Source organism: Lissotriton vulgaris, chromosome 4_1, assembly GCF_964263255.1.
Source record: "Lissotriton vulgaris chromosome 4_1, aLisVul1.2, whole genome shotgun sequence".
Lineage (NCBI taxonomy): Eukaryota > Metazoa > Chordata > Amphibia > Caudata > Salamandridae > Lissotriton > Lissotriton vulgaris.
Genome location: NC_141691.1, coordinates 1082680783 through 1082698481, shown reverse-complemented (window position 1 = coordinate 1082698481; position 17699 = coordinate 1082680783). Strand labels below are relative to the sequence as shown.

The following is a 17699-nucleotide window of genomic DNA, read 5'->3' as shown; positions in this document are numbered from 1 at the left end:
TGTGGAAGCCCCGGGGCGATTGACGATCGAGCGACCCTCAGACAGAGCCTTCAAACACACCTTACGAACCCGGGGCTGCAAGGTGTGTTCGAAGTGTCGATGATCAATGTGTCCTGCAATTCACACTAATTCTCGCAGCTAGCTGCATTCTTCATCGACGCGCGAGCCAAGCGATCCACCACCAAGAGTCACAGGCAACTTTTCAAAAACGTTCACCCACCTGCAGGAGAGGCGGTAGGAAGGCGACGCTGTCCGTCAGCCGCCAAAGCGGCAAGACAGCCCGAGCGCCCGGTTCAAGGCTTCCCCTCTGGGAGTCAGGCTGCACCGTTGGGAGAAAAAAACATTGCCAGGCGCTCAGCCCAGAAGTCCCCCCCACCCACTCGCAGGCGAGGAAGGAGGCTTCTGGTGCATCAGGAGCAAGCAGCCTCTCAGCCGCTGGTCCCATCCGGAGTAACAGGGGGGACCACACGTGTCTTCAATCCCCTCGGCCCGGCTGCACAGGACCGGGTCAAACCGGGTACCTGGGAACGAGGGAGGGTCGCACCACCTGCACCTCAGCCATCCGTCGCCGGGTGGCCCGAGCCGTGCACTAAGCTGGCTTTTACAGCTCACCCCACCCTTACCCGTGCCAGCGGCACCAGAAGGGAAGAGCCAGGTAGCTCCCCATCCCACACGATTCCCACTGAGAGGAGCCGGGTCCCCTAGCAGGCCCTCGGCCCCTTCTCTTCCAGGCTGCCCTGCCACACAAGAAGGGCCCCTCTCAGTCGCCCGGATCTCGGTCGGGCCGGGACATTGGGCTCAGCCAGCAGCAGGTCCTTCTAGGGGGTGTGGTAGCAGCCCACTGCTATTCGGTTTCCCCCCACCTCAGGGGTGGTGCCGGGTGAGCTTTGGTTCCATCTCAGGAGGGCCTATCGCTTTGGCCCTCCCAGAGAGGGACAGGAGGCGGGGGTCGCCCCCGTTCCCAGTCCCTCATGCGTCTGTCGGGTCCTCCCCAGTGGAAGAGGCCCACCGAAGGCCCGGTCCTCACCCAAGCACCCCATGCGGCCACGGACCACTTCGCCAGCCGTGGCGTGCCAGGGCCGGGCCCTGTGCCTATGGTGTATGCTTGCAGGAGGCAGCGGAGGGCTTCGGGCTGGCGCAGTTCATCGCTCAGGCCACTCCGCCGTTAATGATCCTTCCGCAGGTTCACCTATGGAAACCTTGTTATGACTTTTACTTCCTCTAGATAGTCACGTTTGATCGTCTTCTCGGCGCTCCGCCAGGGCTGTTGCCGACCCCGGCAGGGCCGATCCGAGGACCTCACTAAACCATCCAATCTGTAGTAGCGACGGGCAGTGTGTACAAAGGGCAGGGACTTAACGCAAGCTTATGACCCACACTTACTGGGACTTCCTCGTTCATCAAAAACTAATTGCAATCCCCAATCCCTATCACGAACGGGGTTCAGCGGGCTACCAGCACCTGTCGGGGAAGGGGAAAGACAGACGCTGACCCATTCAGTGTAGCGTGCGTGCAGCCCTGGACATCTAAGGGCATCAAAGACCTGTTATTGCTCGATCTCATGTGGCTGAACGCCACTTGTCCCTCTAAGAAGTTGAGCGCCGACCGCTGGGGGTCGCTTAACTAGTTAGCATTGAGGAGTCTCGTTCGTTATCCAAATTAACCAGACAAATCGCTCCACTAACTAAGAACGGCCATGAACCACCACCCACAGAATTGAGAAAGAGCTATCAATCTGTCAATCCTTTCTGTGTCCTGGCCGGGTGAGGTTTCCTGCGTTGAGGCAAATTAAGCCGCAGGTTCCACTCCTGGTGGTGCCCTTCCGTCAATTCCTTTAAGTTTCAGCTTTGCAACCATACTCCCCCCGGAACCCAAAGACTTTGGCTTCCCGGTAGCTGCTCGGCGGGTCATGGGAATAACGCCGCCGGATCGGTAGTCGGCATCGTTTATGGTCAGAACTACGATAGTATCTGATCGTCTTCAAACCTCAGACTTTCGTTCTTGATTAATGAAAACACTCTTGGCAAGTGCTTTCGCTTTGGTTCGTCTTGCGCCGGTCCACGAATTTCACATCTAGGGGCACAATACGAATGCCCCCGGCTGTCCCTCTTAATCATGGCCCAAGTTCTAAAAACCAACAAAATAGAACCAGAGTCCTATTCCATTATTCCTAGCTGAAGTAGTCAGGCGAACGGCCTGCTTTGAACACTCTAACTTTTTCAAAGTAAGCGCTTCGGACCCCCAGGACACTCAGTCTTGAGCATCAAGGGGGCGCTGAGAGGCAGGGGCTGGGACAGGCGGTAGCTCACCTCGTGGTGGACCGCCAGCTCGATCCCAAGTTCCGTGGCTGCTGGCACCAGACTTACCCTCCAATGGATCCTCGTTAAAGGACTTAAAGTGTACTTATTTCAATTACAGGGCCTCGAAAGAGTCCGGTATTGTTATTTTTCATCACTACCTCCCCGAGTTGGGAGTGGGTAAATTGCGCACTTGCTGCCTTCCTTGGATGTGGTAGCCTTTTTTCAGGCTCCCTCTCCGGAATCGAACCCGGATTCCCCATTACCTGTGGTCACCATGGTAGGCACAGAGAGTACCATCGAAAGCTGATACGGCAGACATCCAACTGTATCATCGCCGTCACGGGGACGTGCAATCAGCCAGAGGTTATCTAGAGTCACCAAAGCGGGCGAGTGAGCCCAGATTGGTCTTGGTCTGATAAATGCACGCATCCCAGGAGGTCAGTGCTCGTCGGCATGTATTAGCTCTAGAATTACCACAATTATCCAAATAACAGATGGAGCGAAATATGGAACCATAACTGATTTAATGAGCCATTCGCAGTTCCACTGTACCATCCATGTGTACTTACACGTGCTGGGCTTAATTTTTGAGACAAGCATATGCTACTGGCAGGATCAACCAGGTAGCCGCACCTGCTGACGGGCTGGGGGCTGTGTGCCGATCTCCCCAACCTGAAACCTTTGCACATCCCTCCATCTCTCTGGAGCCTGCCTGGGGAAGGAACCCACCTGCCTGGGAGGGAGGGTTCGCTGGAGGGGTGTGGAGAGGTGAGGTCAAATGGAAACCGGTAGGCCCAGTTGTCTCCCCCGGGAGGGAGAGGCAGGCAGAGGCGCAGCCTGATCGAGACGCAGGAGTGCCAGAGTCTGGCGGCAGCGGCACCCCTCGGAACAGTCATTCCGAGCTGCTGTGGAAATGTGCTGGGCAGAGAGGGGTGACAGTGTGGCGCGCAGGGCCATGAGACCTGCTGGGCAGCAGCTTCCAAGGGCCTGGCTTGGGTCAGACCACTGGGGGGAACGAGCTGCCGGGGCCACTCTGCCTTCGCTCTGCTGGGTAAAGGGCCTCCCGCCAGGCAGCAGGCCCTCGAGTCGGACGGTCCATGCAGGGTGGAAGCTCTTTGCTTGAAACAACAGCCAAGCAGTCTATCCCTAAACAGACCGAGAGTGCCCAATCGATCAGAGTACAGCTGGGGCATCCCCTGGCAGGTCACCCTGTGCAGGGGGTATGCTGGCTTAGCATCCCCTGCCTGCTCCTAGGGCAAGCAGACTCAGAGAACCAATCAATCAATCAATGTATTTGTAAAGCGCGCTACATACCTGTGAGGGTCTCAAGGCGCTGAAGGGGGGGGGGCTGCTACTGATCGAAGAGCCAGGTATTGAGAAGTCTTCTGAAGGTCGGCAGGTCCTGGGTCTGTCGTAGGCTCGTAGGGAGAGCGTTCCCAGTCTTGGCGGCGAGGTAGGAGAAGGATCTGCCGCCTGCGGTGGTTTTCCGGATACGAGGAACTAGGGCGAGGTTGGCGGAGCGGAGGCTGCAGGTCTGGGTGTGGAAGCTGAGTCGGTTGTTGAGGTATGTGGGTCCGGTGTTGTGTAGTGCTTTGTGTGCGTGGATGAGGAGTTTAAAGGTGATCCTCTTGTTGACGGGGAGCCAGTGTAGGCCTCTCAGGTGGGGTGTGATGTGGCTGCGTCGGGGGACGTTGAGGATCAGTCGTGCCGAGGCGTTCTGGATTCGTTGTAGTCATTTCAGGAGCTTGGTTGTAGTTCCTGAGTAGAGGGCGTTCCCGCAGTCGAGTCTGCTGGTGATGAGGGCATGGGTGACGGTCTTTCTTGTGTCGAGAGGTATCCATTTGAAGATCTTACGGAGCATTCGGAGGGTGTTGAAGCAGGAAGCGGAGTAGCGTTGACTTGCTTGGTCATGGAGAGGGGGGAGTCGAGGATGAACCCCGAATTGCGTGCATGGTTGGTGGGTTCCGGGGCTGTGCCTAGCGATGTGGTCCACCAGGAGCCGTCCCAGGCTGATGGGGTGGATCCGAGGATGAGGACCTCCGTCTTGCCTGAGTTCAGCTTCAGTCTGCTGTCCTTCATCCAGTCGGCGACGGCCTTCATTCCTCTGTGGAGGTTGGCTTTGGCAGTGTGGGGGTCTTCGGTGAGGGATATGATCAGCTGGGTGTCGTCGGCGTAGGAGATGATGTTGAGGTTATGTTGTTGTGCGACGTGGGCGAGCGGTGCCATGTAGATATTGAACAGCGTCGGGCTGAGGGAGGATCCCTGTGGGACGTCGCAGATGATCTCGGTGGTTTTTGAGCGGAAGGGTGAGAGGCGGACGCTCTGGATTCTGCTGGAAAGGAAGGATGTGGTCCAGGCCAGGGCCTTCTCTTGGATTCCGGCGTCCTGGAGGCGTGCTGATAGGGTGCGGTGGCAGACCGTGTCGAAGGCTGCTGATAGGTCCAGGAGGATGAGGGCGGCTGTTTCTCCTTTGTCCATCAGGATCCTGATGTCGTCGGTGGCGGCGATGAGGGCGGCGTAAAAGGACCATCGGCAAGGGGCTGAGAGGCAGGTGCATACCGTGCCCCTGGGGGCCCTGGCGGGCGGGCCCGGGTTCTGCCTTCCCCTGTTTCAGAATCGCCAGACCTCACGGAGGTATGACTGATCCTCTTCCTAGTAATCCGGAGGAAAATTACCCCCCTTGCTTGTAATCAGTGCACACGAGATGACATAGGGGACCCAAGGTGTGAAAGTACCCGACCTCCTGAAGCCCTAGTTGGGATCGGGGAGGCAAATGGCCCCTCATTGGGACTTCCAGGGAAGCCCGGCCATCTGGTCACTCCATAGGAAAGAATTGGGTGCGACCAGATGGCAGGGGGGATCGGTGTGACCAGATGGCCGAGGGGAAAGGTGCGACCAGATGCCCGGGCACGAAAGGGAAGTCAGAGGCATGGGGGACCGGAGGCCCATGCCCCAGCCATGGAGGCTGCGAGGGGGACCCGGCAGGCCCTCAGACCCGGCGCCCGCAGATACCTTGACAAGCAGGGGAGGCCTGCACAGGACAGACGGACCCCTGTCCTCTGCCCTTGGTGGGGCAGCAGGCCGGCGGACCCAGCCGGGGCTCCCAGGCCCGGAGGTGCAGGGGACACCTCCCCGGGCCCTTCAGACCCTGTCCCAGGCCCCCTGCCACACAGCAGGACCGAGAACGGAGCCCGGAAGCCACTCTCCCTGGGAACCTCAGGGGCCCCGGCCGGCACTCCTGAACCCAGCCAAGCAAGGGGAGGCTCCCCAGGCACAACAGAACCCCGCCCTGGGCCTTTGGCAGTGCGGCAGGGTGGGGGACAGGGTCCAGGGCCGGAGCACCCAACCCAGGGCCCGGCAGGGCCCCTGGACTCAGTCGAGGCTCCCAGGCCCAGAGGCGCAGGGGAAGCCTCCCTGGGCTTGCTGGACCCCATCCTGGGCACCCTGCCACACAACAGGACTGCAGAGGGAGCCTTGGGATCTCCGGGGCCCTCAGGGACTCGCCAAACCCAGCGAGCAGGGGTAGGCTCCACCAGGGACTCACCAAACCCAGCCGAGCAGGGGTAGGCTCCCCGGGCATGACACAACCCCGTCCCAGGCCTTTGGCGGGGCAGCAGGCCGGGGGACGGGGCCCAGGGCTGGAACACCCAAGCCGGGGCCCTGGCGGGGCCCCTGGACCCAGCCGGGTCTCCCGGGCACAGAGGCAAAGGGGAAAACTCCTGGGGCCCGCGGGACCTCATTCGGGCACCCTGCCACGCAGCAGAACCAAGAACGGAGCCTGGGGTGAGGGAGGCCGCACTCCCTGGGGCCCCTGGACCCAGCCCAGCAGGGGGAGGCTCCCGGGCCCGCCGGACCCCAGCCAGTGCAGCCTGCCACGCAGCAGGCCCTGGGACGGGCCCAGGGCTGGGGCGGCATCCTGGCCCGTCCAGCTGCCGGCTGAGGACCCCTAGGCCGAGAAGGGTCCAAAAGTACCTTGTCCCCGGTAATCCAGAGGAAGGCCACCCCTCTTTCTGGTAACCTGTGTGTACCGCAAGATGGAGGGGACCCTAGACGTGGATGCGCCAGACTTCCTGGAGCAGTGGCTGGGATCGGAAAGGCAAATGAGCCCTCATCGGGACTTCAAGGGTTGCCCTGCCATCTGTTCGCTCCATTGGAAAGCATTGGGTGCGACCAGATGGCCGTGAGGAATGGTGTGACCATTATGGCCGGGACTTAAAGGACTACCATCTGCCTGCCCCGAGCCGAGCTTTCCCGGAGGCAAATCATCCCTCATCTGGTTCTTCCAGGCCGGCCCGGCCATCTGGTCGCCCCATTGGAAAGCATTGCGTGCGACCAGATGGCCGAGGGGACAAGTGAGACCAGATGGCCAGGACCGAAAGGACTTCGATCTGCCCACCCTGAGCCTTCGCTATAGGGTTCCCGCCTGCCCACGCAGGGCTCGGAGGCCCCACTTCCCGGGGGCTCGGGGACCCCGGCTGGGCCTCCAGCCCGGGGCAGGAACACCGGAGCTCTCGAGTCCGAACGCCCGGGGGTGGACTGCCCGGGAACCATGGAGCTCGTCCTGGGCACTTTGCCATACCCTGGGCCGGAGGAGAGAGCCCCGGACGCCTGGAGAGGTGTAGTCCGGGCATAGCCCATCTGGTCCCAGGCAGAGAACTGCCAGCCCGTACCCTCCTTCACAGGTTGTAGCTTTGACTTATCCTTTTGTGGTGGATACTGCTGCTGAGAAGGAAACAGTATTACCGGCACATGGATGTATTCATGAAATCAAAGCAGAACAGTTACCACCTCACCGTGAGTACGACTGTCGCATTGATTTGGTGGAAGGGGCCAAAATCCCTGCATGTAGAGTGTATGCGTTGTCTGTGCCCGAAACAAAATATTTGCGGGAATACTTGGATCACTACCTGGAGACAGGCTTTATCAGGCCATCTCGTTCCCTTTGCGGCCTCTCCACTGTTTTTCATTGCCAAGGCCAACGGCGATCTGAGGGCCTGTATAGACTATCGAATGTTCAATAAAAACACCATACGGAACAGATACCCTTTACCCCTCATATCTGGTTTACTTGATCAAGTGCGGGAGGGTAAGATAGTTAGACATGGTTAGACCTGAGAGGGGCTTACCACTTCGTGAGGGGGACGAGTGGAAGACTGCCTTTAAGACTCGTTATGGACTGTACACAGTTATGCCGTTCGGCCTCTGCAACGCCCTGGCGGCTTTCCAGTACTTCCTTAATGATGTCTTGTAGGAGTATGTGGATCACTTCGTAGTGGTCTATATTGACAGCATCTTGATTTAATCAGAGAACAGTAAAAATCATAAATACCAGGTCATTATGGTGTTAGAAAAGTTGCGTGAACACAGTTTGTTTTGTAACTTAGCAAGTGTGAGTTTGGTGTGAGAGAAGTAGAATTTCTAGGGGTGATGTGTAGTCCAGAAGGGTTGCACATGGTAGAGCGTAAGGTACAGGCAGTGCAAGAATGGCCAACTCCAAAGAACATGAGAGATGTGCATTGGGTTTGCAAACTATTATTGCAGGTTCATCCTCCACTTCTCACAGGTAGCAGTTCCCATTACACGGTTACTTCAGAAAAGGAGTACCCTTTTGTTTGGACAAGGGAGGCAGAGGAAGCATTTACTTACCTAAAGAAAGCATTTACAACTGCTCCTGTGCTTTCCAATCCTAAACTGGAACATCCTTTTGTGGTTAAAACAGATGCTTTGTCCAGACAGGAATTGTCAGAAGTCCCCAGCCCTGAGAACACCGAGGCAATCATCGAGCTTTCAAAGGTGATATGTGCTATCAGAGTGGAAAACTTTTTTGATGGGGTAAGACGTCACAAAACCAGCTCCGTGTGGGAGACATGGGCAGAACAGGATGACGAATGCTCAGTGAAGCAGGGTCTGCCATTTCACAGAAAAAAACTGTATTTGCCCACACAGGAGTTACAGAAGAAAGCCTTTACCTGGTGCCATGTATCTCCATTGGTAGGGCATCCGGGTATATGTAAGACCATACAGTTAGTACAAGGTCACTTCTGGTGGAGGACCATAAGCAAAGATGTCTCAGCTTGGGTGGCTCGTTGTGAGGATTGTGTGAGAGAAAAAGGTGAAAACACCAGGAAGAAAGGAAAGCTTATGCCCATGATTACCCCTCAGAGGCCCTGGCAGAACATTAGTCTAGATTTTGTAACCGGGTTACCTCTAAACCAGGGAAGTTCAGCCATCATGGTGGTGGTGGACAGCCTCACGAAAATGGGACATTTTATCCCTTGTAAGAACCTTCCCACAGCAGGACAGACAGCCCAGCTATTAACCAGAAATGTCATCCATATACATGGGGTGCCGGAAGTGATAGTTTCAGATAGAGATCCTCAGTTTATAGCCAGAATCTGGAAAATGTGGTGCCGAGCTTTGCATATCGATTCAACGCTCCCTACGATTCCACCCTCAGACTGATGGTAAGACGGAACGACTGAACCAGACCTTGAAGAAATACCTCAGGTGTAATGCAAAGGAGGCCATGACTCGTGGGTGGAACTACTGTGGATGGCAGAACTAGCATATAACAATGCTTGGCACTGTTCAATAGGAGTATCCCCTTTTCGAGCCAACTTTGGCTAGGACGCCAAAACCTTGCCCATCAGCCTGCCAGATGACATAACGCATCAGCCCACAGTACTGGAACAGGTGAAAAGGCTACAAACGGTCCATCACTGTGTAAAAGAACATTTGTTGCAGGCCAAGCAGGTGTATAAGTGGTGAGAGAATCGTCACAGAACAAACGGGCCCCAATTTCATGTGGGTGACCGAGTATTGTTGTCCACCAAGAATATCAGATTTAAACTCTGTAGTGTGTTCCACCCTAGGTATATTGGCCTGTACCAGATTGTTAAACAAATTAATCCAGTTGCCTATAAACTGAAGATGCCTGGTTCTCTTCGGATACACCCTGTGTTCCACTGTAACCTTCTGAAACCGGCTCTTATGTCTCGGAGGCGGGTGCCTCCGCCAGTGGTGTGTGATGGGGGCTTGAGTATGAAGTCAAGTGCATCCAGGTCTCCAAAATGAGGAGGGGAGAGCTTTGGCATCTGGTCTCCTGGAAGGGGTATTCTACAGAAGACGATTCCTGGGAGCCATGGCGCAATGTGCACACTGTGGTGGCGGTTCGCTCCTTCCATAGGAGGTTCCCGGATAAGCCTGGACCTAGGAGGCGCTTGGCGGGAGGTCCTACTGTCAGGAACTGAGCCCAGCTGCGCCTACAGTGCAGGAACTACATATCCCAGACTGCTGGGAACTGGGAGGAGATACATTAAGGAGTGACGCACATAGAACGGCGTGCGAAATTCGGAGTTCCTGCTTTCTCTCGGCTGAGGGGGAGTATGCGGCGGGTATACTGCATTTGAATTCACGGACTGTTGTGAAGACGCTGAGGATTTCAGAGGTTTTTGCACAGTGAGGTGAGTGGTGTGTGTTGCGGAGAGGCTTCCCGTGAACATGCCGTGTTTAGCTATATGTTTCCTCATGTGCGGCGGAGCCATTCACTTTTGCTGGATACTGAGAGCGGAATGCCGTGGTAGGTTAACCACGCATTGCCGTTACGAGTGATTTCGAGTGTGTACCTATTCCGCAGATCTACTCTGTACCGTGTGGGGCGGCAAGTACCAGAGCGGAAAGCAGTGATGTAGTAACCACGCTTTGCTGTGTCTGGGGTTTCTTTCATTTCTACATTGTTAATAAATACCAGAGCGGAAAGCAGTGGCGTAATAACCACGCTTTGCCGTGTGTGGGTTTTTCTCGGCATCGTTATCATGGACATCAATTATAAGAGCGGAAGACAGTGGTGAGGTTAACCACATCTTGCAGTGTCTTCATTTATATTTAAGAGTACTTTGTTCTATTAGACTTTGTGTTTTCTTCTACTACCTTCGGACATGAACACTTACATAAGGACCTTTGTAGTAGGAACAGCATTGTTTTTTGTTTCCTTTTTGGATTGAACTCCAGAGATTGGGGAGTTCCTTTTCTCCTATTCGAATTGGTATTCTCATACGATATTGCATATGAAACCCTTGTTATGTATGTATATGCCTGAAGGAGATATAATTAAATGCTATACCAATGTCTAGTTTCATTAACAGTGTATGTTCTATCTTCTAGATACAGTGATTGACCGGAGAGTTGTCCTAATAAGTTTTAGTTCAGAGGATTCACGGTTGTCAGTCAAGGTACAGAAAAAGACTTAGGGAGAATCTATGAGAGTAGCCTTTTTACATGCAGTGTTTATGACCTTGTTTTTGTTGTTACAGTTTCTTTTCCCTGCTGTTCCTTCCCTATCCTTTCCCTCGCCTAATCGCTCGAATACTAATTAGGGTGTTGGTGAGATCAGGAGGTGGACCCTTTCTTGCTGCAACTGGATTCCGCGGAGTGTAACCTGACAGGGGGCATCTGAGAAGGAGTCCGGTGTAACTTTGGCATGTTGATAGTAAACCCCAGCGAATGCAGGAGGTTTTCTGTAGTCTGGAGGTGGGAGATGATAGCATGGGGCGAGCCTGCCTTCAACAGCCAATCACAGAGATAGGGAAAGATTGACACCCCCTGATCTCTGCAAATCAGCTGCAGCGACCACCATCACCTCGGTTAAAGCCCATGGGGCACTGGTAGGGCCAAATGGGAGCATGGTGAAATGAAACTACTTGTGGCATACCATAAACCGCAGACTTCGCCGGTGGGCAGGCAGGACAGGAATGTGGAATTAGGTGTCCTGCTAGTCCAACTTTACCATGCAATCTCCTAGTTCCAGGGCAGACAAGACCTGAGCCAATGAGAGTATTTTTAATTTTTCCTTCTTGAGGAAGAGATTGAAGGACCGCAGATCTAGAATGAGAGGAATGCCTTTGTCCTTTCTGAGGACCAGAAAGTAGCTGGAATAGCAAACATAGCCTACTTCTGGCACAGGAGCCCTCTCTATGCCTCCCTTGGCCAAGAGAGTAATGACTACCTCACAGAGAAGGGATAGATGATCCTCCATCATTCAGTCGTAAGATGGTGGCATAGAGGGAGGGGTAGTCTGCAAAACCCACCAGTCAAATGTTCCACACTGCCAGTTGTGCAGGTGATGGCGAATTCTGCCACCAACTGGATGCCCATAGTAGGAAAGGGGCACTTTTGAAAGGTTTGGAGGCTGCAGCTTCTGGGGGGGCAGACTGGCAAGACAGTGGGGACTGCACCCTAATCCATGCAGAGGCTGGGAAGCATGCACGGCACGGTGGCTGGGAGGTAAGTAGCACAGCTGGAAGCTCCTTCCGTAGCCATTAAGGAAGCAAAAGACACGGCAAAGATACTTAACTACAGGGAAAGGGACTGTATCCTGAGAGCAGCACAGGAACAGAAAATACCACAGTTTGAGAACTTATCCTTTTTATTTGAGAACTATATAAGGATGCCGGGGCAAGAGTTCGGTTTAGGAAGCAGGGTGCATGTACACCCAAGATCCCAATCAGAAAGGGAGTGAGTCAGGGCTGTGTGCTCACCCCTTTCTTTTTTACTTTATATATAAATGGCCTGGGCCAATTTTTAATAGATAATTGTCAGGATCTTCCGAATATTAATAATTGTCTAGTTCCTGTTTTACTTTATGCAGATGATGCGGTTTTAATGGCCCAAACTCCAATGGGGCTCCAACGAATTGTTACTTGTTTTGTCACTTTTATGAATTCCAGGGGTTTTAGTGTAAATATCACTAAAACCTATACCATGAGATATGGCAATTAGTGTTCCAAATGTCGCAACACTTTTATCAATAAGAATAAAATGTAAAATATTAATAGTTTTCGTACCTAGGGATTCATTTTGACGATAATGGGACTTGGCTAGGAAATTGATGTTTTCAAGGGCCATAGGCACAGTGAATAATTTTGCAAGAAAACTAGGCCGCAGACCAGTCCCAGAATTGTTACAAATTTAAAAATCAAAGTGTCTTTCGACAGCCTTATATGGTTAAGGAAACTTGGGCTTTACGGATGTACAGCAATTACATGTGATTGAAAACGCCTTCTTTCGATATTTGTTAGCCATTCCTAATTCTACTGCTAATTGTATTTGCCATTCGGAGCTGGGTATGTCTTTTATTTTGGACCTGGTTAAAACTGAACCCATACTGTTATGGCATAAGGTCTGGGTAACTCACAAGACGACTTTCAACCATGATATTATCGAGGATTGCTTAAGGCTTGGGAAGGCCTCTCTCATTCCCTGGTTTAGGTATAATAAGCAATTATCGAGTAAAATAGGTCACTTGGAATACTATGAGACCAGATACTTTGGGAGCCATTTCGAGAAAGTTACTGAAAAAAGACTGTCTTGCATTTTTACAATTTAAGAGATGGGACATGGAGAGTGCCAAGCCAACTGTTATGGCTAATCAGTTGACACTGTTTTGTGATGATGGCATTCAACCACACTTAGTTCAAGTGCTGGGAATTTATGATCGACATACTTTCGTTTGGGGATATTTCGCAAACTCACTAGCTTCTCAGTTCTGAATTACTGGAGTAGGAATCTCGAATCCTGCCCCTGTGATGATGTATCAAGCCAGTCTACGTCGCATATACTTTTATTTTGTACGTTTTATTCTTACCCCATAAAAAGGTTTATACTACCCATTTTAAACACTCTGGGTTTAAGACAATGTCGCACAGCTTTTTAGATTCTACAAATCCTGGATAATGAAATATTTATAAAGCCTGTTGTAATTTTTTTGAAAAATGTTATAAAGTTCAGGAAATCTATGTGTAACTAGTTTCTAATTTTAAGTTCTGATATATTTATTTTAAGGTCATGTTCAATTGATTTGTAATGTTTTTATGTAACTGTGTATCACATATGTGCTTTTATGGTTTACTTTTAAATCGAATAAAGCGGGGCGTGGCTAAGATGGCGACCTGAGAGGACGGTGAAGCGCGAGGCTCCTCCAGCCCAGACCCCCACTATAGCCTAAATACCTGCTTGCAGATCCCCAGCAAAGTCGGCGTTCGCCACTGCCGGCCGGCAGACCTGATTAGCCCGCTTTTAGTGCCGATTGAAAGGCCAGGAGCACCCACAGAGCGCCATCCCGGCGGGGACCCGAGACCTAACCCGGAGTCGCTGTGTCATGGCGGCGGGACAGCGTGAGGATGACCACTGAGCTCTGGAGGCGGGAGCAGCGAGGGTTCTGTCACGGGTCGGAGGCAGGACATAGAGCGACCCGAGTGCAGCCAGGACCAGGTCAGTGAAGGTGGGTACCACCGCGGGGAACACCGCAAAGCAGATGGCAGAGGTGGCGGTGACCCGAGCACATTATGAGAGAGCCGCGAAAATTGAGGCCCAGGCTTTGGGGCCTACAGCAAGGGGCAGACACCCAGAAGGCCGCAGCCCGCCCGGATACTCTGAGAGCTCCCGGCGCCCCTGAAACAGCGGTGGGCCCCCAATGAGCCGGGCCCACGTCCAGAACCAGCACTAATGCAGTGACGCAGGCCCCTGCAGCGGGAGCGCCTGGAAACCATGGGCTGAGGGTGCAGGGACAGACGCTGGGGACGCGGCCCTGCGCAAAATTTGAGGCCCAGGCTTTGGGGCCTACAGCAAGGGGCAGACACCCAGAAGGCCGCAGCCCGCCCGGATACTCCGAGAACTCATGGGGCTGGGTCTGCACAGCGCCAGTAGCAGCCCGAGGAAGGAGCAAGTGTACACAAGGTGAGGAGGGGCACGGAATTGACCGGGGGTGCCCAGTGACCTGATACGACAGAGAGGGCTGGACCCACAGAGCGGAACTTCGGGAGTGGGGAGGGAGGGGACCCCCTTGTGAAGTGACCCCACTGAAGAAATCCAGGCCAATTGCACGCGTCCAGACAGCACTTTAACCTGCCCGGCCGCCTTGGGGGAGCGACACTGGTCTCCGCAGACCCGGCCGGCGGACAGAACCGAGTGGGATGACCACCACGGGGCGCAGAGGAGGCCGCACAATTACAGACATGCTCACCAAGGGCGCCCCAAAGGGGAACAAAAGCCCGTCCCCCCCAGCGGCGACAGGCAACTCAGGGCAAGACGACGGAGAGGCCCCCATCACCAAGGCCTTCCTCAAGTCCCTCTTCAATTTCCTGAGGGAGGACTTTCAGACCCTGAAGCAAGAACTGGCCGGGGAACAGCGCGAACTCCGCCGCAATGTGGATAGCTTGGGGGAGAGAGTAGCGACGGTGGAGGAGGCGGACCAGACACTGAGTGAGGAGGTGGAACACCTACAGCAAGAGGTCATCCATCTCCGGGAGCAACAGATGGACCTCCAAGCACACGAGGAGGACCAGGAGAACCGCTCCCGGAGGAATAACATCCGCGTCCGGGGAATGCCATCAAAAGCGGAGGGGAACAGCATAACCGAATATCTGCAGGGGCTGTTCAGAGACATTATAGGCGAAACTGCAGACGAGGGCAAAACATTACTGCGGCGTTCACAGGAGGGGCTCAAGCAGCAAACTAGAGGCAAATGGCAACGAGTGGGGTGCCAACGATCCCACAGGGCGGAACTTAAACCGGACCCGACGACCATGGCTCAGGAACAAGCGGCGGCCATACAAGAGGTGGTCAAGGACACTGCAGCCGAGCATTGAGGAGGCACGACATGGGATTTGCATACATCGCTCTACGCCCACACGGTTGTGGGGGATGGGCTGAGGGGCCAGCGAGGTCGCCACTGCCACACTACCCTCCACAGGACTTCACCACAGGCCTGAACTGGTTTTGATAGGCCTGGGACTATGGTTTGCATTTTGGGGTTCTCAGTTGGGGGTAGGGAAAGGGGGAGGGGGGAGGTGGAGTTTAGGGGAGCGAGGTCGGGGGTAGGCGGGCGGCGGGTGGGGGGATTCAGGGAGTAGGGAGTTGGGGTTTGGTTTGGGGTAGGGGGAGGGGTCAAGGGTGGGAACCAGTGTGCCACAGGGGTTCAATGTGCTGATGCGCTAGCTATACACATACCTACTGCGCCGCAAGATTATCAACCTCACATAGCACCTTTCATCCCTTCACTTTGAGATGACGGACTCCGTCTTGAAGATACTGACCCTTAATGTGAAGGGTTTGAATAATCCCGTTAAGCGGAGGGCAGTGCTCTCTTATCTAGAAAACTTGGGGGCCGAGATTTGTTTAATCCAAGAAACCCACTTACTTGCGAAGGATTGGCACAGGATGCGATCCCGCGCTTTTCCCCAACAGTTCTTCTCCTCTCTACCAGAGAAAAAGGCAGGGGTGGCTATATTAGTGTCTAGGCGCTTCCGGGGACGGATTGGTGACAAAATGGGGGAGATCAAGGGTAGGCTCCTGGCATACAGCTTCCTGATCGGTAACCAACAGCTGACAATAGGTTCCCTTTACACTCCAAACACAAGACAGGAATCCTTTTTGAAAGGCACCATCTCGGAAACGCTCAGTTACCTTGACCTTCTCCTGCTTTTGGGGGGGGGCCTCAACCTGGTGATGGACACTAACGCGGATAGATCAGGGCACAGATATGGGGACACAGGTTCTCTCTCCAACGCAGGCAAGACTTGGTACACAAACGGGGGCTGGCGGATTTATGGAGGGCCAAACACCCAGGGGCGTCACTCACAATACACGTTTTATTCACATGTGCACCGCACTTATGCCAGACTAGATCAATTTCTCGGATCCTCTGACCTGATCGCCAGGCTAACCGACATTTGCCTTGTACCAGCATCCCTTTCATACCACGATGCAATCGAACTTACACTCACAGTTCCCAGGATTAGGCGTCCCCCTGGGAAATGGAGGTTACGCGAAAATCTCCTACAGCGACCGGAGGTCACTAAGCAACTCCGCAAGTGCATTACTGACTATCTGACCATTAATGATACGCCCGAGGTCTCAGTTTCGGCCCTGTGGGGAGCCCTGAAATCGGTAGCCCGCGGCGAACTCATCGCGATAGCAGCGGCGGAGGCTAAGGATCGCGCAGCGAAACGGGCCGACCCGACGGCCCAAGTATCTGAACTCGAAAGGGTTCATAGCCGCACCAGGGCTCCACGAGTCTGGAAGCAATTAAAAGCCACCAGGGCCCAATTGGCCAGCTTGGACATGGATAGGGCAGAGTTCGCTGTGCTGCGCCTCCGCCATACTTATTATGTGGGAGGGAACAAGACGGGCCGCCTACTCGCTAGCGCGCTGAAAGCAAAAACCCAGCGCTCGAAGATCCAAGGCCTAAAAGACGGAAGGGGCGATGAAATCAAAGAGGAGGCACAGATCGCAGAGGCGTTTCGGGACTTCTACGCCTCCTTATACCGAGCCGATACTGTCCCAGGTGCGGACATCGATACATACTTGGCGGGTGTGGCGACTACGGCGCTCTCCCCGGTGAGCATGGACGCCTTGGAGGCTCCCATCCGATTAGATGAGGTGGTGGCAGATATATCCCGCCTTCGACCCCTCAAGTCCCCAGGCCCGGACGGTTATTCCGCCGGTTTTTATAAAACCTTTAGCCCGCTTCTGGCCCCAGTTCTTACTCGGCTTTTCAACTCCTTCAGCGGCCCGGGCTCCATTCCTCCGGATATGTTGGAAGCCGAGATAGTAGTGCTACCTAAGCTCGGCAAAGAACCCACGCATTGCTCGGCGTTCCACCCTATCTCCCTCCTTAACTTGGACCTGAAACTCTTCACAGGCGTGCTGGCCGTACTTGCCTGGGGTTCTGGAACCTGACCAGTCCGGCTTCGTCCCGAGCCGTCAATGTAGTGATAACACCAAACGGATCCTCCACCTGGTGGACAAGGCCCATTTCCAACAGTCGGACTCGGCCCTGCTGGCCTTCGACGCCGAGAAGGCGTTTGATTGAGTCGACTGGCCTTTTCTACGACGGGTCCTGGCCCATTTTGGAATAGGAGACCGCTTTTTGGATTGCAAGCTGTTACCACCATCCCCAGGCATGGGCTCGCCTGGGTAGCTAGCGCTCGAGCCCCTTCGAGATCCAACGTGGCACGAGGCAGGGATGCCCCCCTCTCGCCTCTTTTGTTTGCTCTATATGTGGAGCCGCTAGCGCAAAAGATCCGCGATAATCCGGACATACATGGCATCACTTTTGGCGGAGAGCCACATACGATCGGCCTCTATGCTGACGATATTATAGCTGCCCTCGATCGCCCGGAGCGCTGAATCCCCGCATTCCTGGGAGAGGTGGAGTCCTTTGGTGCGGTGTCTGGCTTCATTATGAACAGGGGGAAGTCGCTGATACTACCACTGGGTAGAAATACCCGTTCCCCTGAGGGCACGCCAGTGTACGGAGGGGGCTTGCAAACGAGAACGCAGATTCCATACCTGGGTATCACCCTTACTTCCTCCACAGATTCGACGGTCGCCCTTAACTAC

General features: G+C 54.3%; 1 protein-coding gene, 1 non-coding gene and 1 pseudogene across 2 annotated transcripts in view; all 3 read right to left on the bottom strand.

Moving 5' to 3' along the window:
• TRIO (trio Rho guanine nucleotide exchange factor) overlaps window positions 1-17699 on the bottom strand; it is a 5246815-nt gene that overhangs the window by 81842 nt on the left and 5147274 nt on the right. The window lies entirely within an intron of this gene.
• On the bottom strand, window positions 32-190 carry LOC147722893 (5.8S ribosomal RNA). Its single transcript, XR_015295311.1, has one exon. It is a non-coding gene; the product is annotated as a 5.8S ribosomal RNA (ribosomal RNA).
• LOC147722892 (18S ribosomal RNA) lies at window positions 1167-2926 on the bottom strand (annotated as a pseudogene).